Raw genomic sequence first — 3742 nt, 5'->3', positions numbered from 1 at the left:
TCAGTAATGTGAACTTTTTACTTTGATAAAATTCTTAATCTTAGAAACTGCTAAATTAGGAAACTGTAGGAGACTGCATTTGTATATGTGAAGACAGAGTTGGCTCCACTTGTGTCTGCTCATCTGGGAAACTAGTGACATTCCCAGTTCCATTCTGATCCCAGTATCCTCCCCACTTCCAATATTTTAGTAGTGGAATTGGGTCTTGAAATAAGTATCTCAGGATGATTCAATGCAAGACCAAGTAATACTTTGAAAATTACTAATATGTTAATTCAATTATTACTAAACCAATTAAAACTATGAGTTAAATGGCCACATAAAGATACTAGGAAGGTTAAAAATATATAAAATAGAATGCTATCTTTGCATTCAGAACATCTGTGCTGATAAGAGTCCAAGATAAGTGTACATACATTTTTATTCCTTAATTCTAAACTTGAGTATGTTTTGGTTTTAGTTAGGATTATGGAGAAATTTAAAAAATTTGAACTCAGGCAAAAATCCTAAAAGGTTTAAGAGTGGGCCTCATCCTCAATAGAACTTCAAAGACTCAAGGCTTTTGCCCTTCATCTCAGCAGAAGCCTAAAATAGAAGAATTGTCTTAAATGGATATATGGGTGTGTCTTGTCCAATTAAAATGCCCATAAATTAACAGGGACATAAGCAACTATTGAGGTAAAATTGACAAAACAGTCAACATTCAAAGTATAATTTGGCATTTTAATGTATATACATGGGTGAAGCCATCACTACAATTAAGGTAATGAATATTGTAAGTATCCCAAAATTTCCTGTCCATTTGTAATCCCTATCAGTCCCCAGGTGATCTCATTGATCTGTCACTGTTGATTAGCTTGCCTTTTCTAGAATTTATAGGAATTTATATAAATGGATTAGTGATGTTAAGAGTACATAAAGCATGTACTCTGACTAATCTCACCATTTTGAGATATGTCCATTTTGTGTGTACGAGTATCTCCTTTTTTTAGCAGTATCTTGGATATACCTTTGTTCATACATTGACCTAACATTTGCCTCACACCCCCACCCTGTTTTTTGCTATAACAAATGAAGATGCTGTAAATCGTATACAAGTCTTTATAAGTAAGATAAGTGGTATGCTTTCATTTCTCTTGAGTAAAAAGTAGTAGAATGCTTGGGTTATATAGGTAAGTGTGTGTTTAAGAAAGTACCAAAATGCTTTCCAAAGTTGCTATACATTTTACATTCACCAGCAGTGATAGTTGTATTTACTTCATGTTCTCAACAACACTTTAGTCAGTCTAAGTAACTTGAGTCATTCTAATAGTTGTGTAGTAGTATATCACTATTAATTTACATCTCCCTAATAACTAATTATGTTTAACATCTTTTCATGTTATTTGCTTTCCATAAATTATCTTTGGTGAAGTATATAGTCAAAGGATTTGAGTTATTTTGTTGTCGTTTTATTATGGTTATTTGAAAGTCTATATTCTGGGTAGCAGTGTTGTATCAGGGTGTGACTTTCTTAACTGTGTCTTGGAGTTTTTATTTTTGATGGAGTCCAAATTATCCAATTATGTGTCTTTTATGTATCATGTTTTTGGTGTTATATCTAAAATGTACCTAACCTAAAAGCATATAGATCTTTTTCCTATACTTCTAGAAGTTTTATAGTTTTCAATTTCACATTTAGGTCTATGATGTAGTTAAGTTTTGAATATAGGTATGGGCCAAAATAAGTATCCCCCTGTTCCAGCACCATTTGTTGACAGGACTACCCTATCTCTATTGAAATGCCTTTGCATTTTGGTAAAAATCATTTTTGAACAATTTCAGGACTCTGTTTAATTGATCTATTTGTCTCTGGAGCTTCAAATCCACACTAACTTGATAACTAGCTTTAAAATAAGTCTTGAAATCATGAGTGACATTATGCTTTTTCTTTTCTTTCAGAAAAGTTTATTTTTTAAGATATCTATCCTAGGTCCTTTGTATGTCTACATATATTTTATAACCTTGCCAGTTTCTACAAAAACATGATAGAATTTTGATTGGGATTGTAATGAATCTCTTAATCTTATTAGAGAGTTGACATCTTGAGTTTTTCAACCCTTGAACATAGCTCTATTATTAATGTCTTTAAAATTTTCTCTTAATGTTTTATCTTTATTTATTTATTTATTTATTTTTAAAGATTTTATTTATTTATTCATGAGAGACACAGAGAGAGAGAGGCAGAGGGAGAAGCAGGCTCCATGCAAGGAACCTTAATGTGGGACTCAATCCCGGGACTCCAGGATCACGCCCTGGGCTGAAGGCTTGCGCTAAACTGCTGAGCCACCCCGGCTGCCCAACAATGTTTTATCTTTTAATTGTACATGTCTTACACATCTTCTGTCAGATATATACCTATAAAGTCATTTATATTTTAAGTGGCATTTTTAATTTCAATTGTTAACTGTTACTATATTGAAATGTAGTTGGTCAATCTTGTGTCCTACAACCTTCTAAACTCAGTTATAATTGAGAGTCCCATCTGATTTTCAATGTAGATGATTTTGTCTTCTGGATATACAGTTTTATTTCTTCCATTGCAGTCTATGTGTCTTTTCTTTCTTTTTCTTGCCATATGCTGGCTAAGACCTCCAGTAAAATGTTCAATAGAAATAAAAAAAGAAGGGGCGCTTGGGTGACTCAGTGGTTGAATGTCTGCCTTCAGCTCAGGGCGTGATCCCGGGGTCCTGGTATGGAGTCCGCATTGGGGCTCCACAGGGAGCCTGCCTCTCCCTCTGCCTGTGTCTTTGCCTCTCTCTGCCTCTCATGAATGAATAAAGAAAATCTTAAAAAGTAAAAATAAAAAAAGAGACATCCTCATCTTGTTCAGATGTTAGGGGGAAAGCATTCAGAGTGATGTTAGTTGTTGGGTTTTTTATAGATCCTCCTTATCAAATTGAGGAAGCTTCTTTCTATTCCTAGTTTGTTGAAAGTTTTTATGAAGACTGGATGTTGGGTTTGTCAAATGTTTTTCCTCCATTGATTGATATATTCATATAGTTATTCTCTTTGAATTTTTTAATATGAATTATTGATTTCATGTGTTAAAGCAACTCTGCATTCCTGCGATTAACTCCACTTGTTCATGATGTGTTATCCTTTTTGGGTATTTTGCTACATAATAAGAATTTTTGCATTATATTCATGAGGGATATTGAGCTGTAGTTTTTTTTTTTTTACAATGTCTTTGGGACATATTCTCTGCTTTTCAATTTTCTGAACATTTGTGTAGAATTGATAATTTTTCTTTTACTCTTTGTTAGAATTCTCCAAGGAAGCTGTCTGAATCTGGAAGTAGTTTTTGTTTTTGTTTTTGTTTTTGTTTTTGTAGAAAGGCTTAAATACTTTTTTCAGTAAGTTATTCAATATATCCATTTCTTCCTGGATGAGCTTTAGTAATGTATGCCTTTCCTATTAATTTCAGTTACTGAATTTATTGGAATAAATTGGTCACAATATTACCATATTATCCTTTTACTATTTGTAAAATTGGTAGTGATATATACATTTATCTCATTGCTGACAGTTGCTTGTGTCTTGTTCCTTCTACTGATAAGTCTGGTAAGAGGTTTATCACGTAGATTGATCTTTCCAAATAATTAGTTATTTCATAAGTTTTCTTTCTCTTTTCCATATTTTTGTTGTTATTGTTCATTTGTTTTTGTTTACTTTCTTCTGTTTGGTCTTCTTTTGCTAGGTT

This window comes from Canis aureus, chromosome 1 (assembly GCF_053574225.1).
Source record: "Canis aureus isolate CA01 chromosome 1, VMU_Caureus_v.1.0, whole genome shotgun sequence".
NCBI classification, from domain to species: Eukaryota; Metazoa; Chordata; class Mammalia; order Carnivora; family Canidae; genus Canis; species Canis aureus.
The sequence above is the reverse complement of the archived record's forward strand: the minus strand, read 5'-3'. Positions refer to the sequence as shown.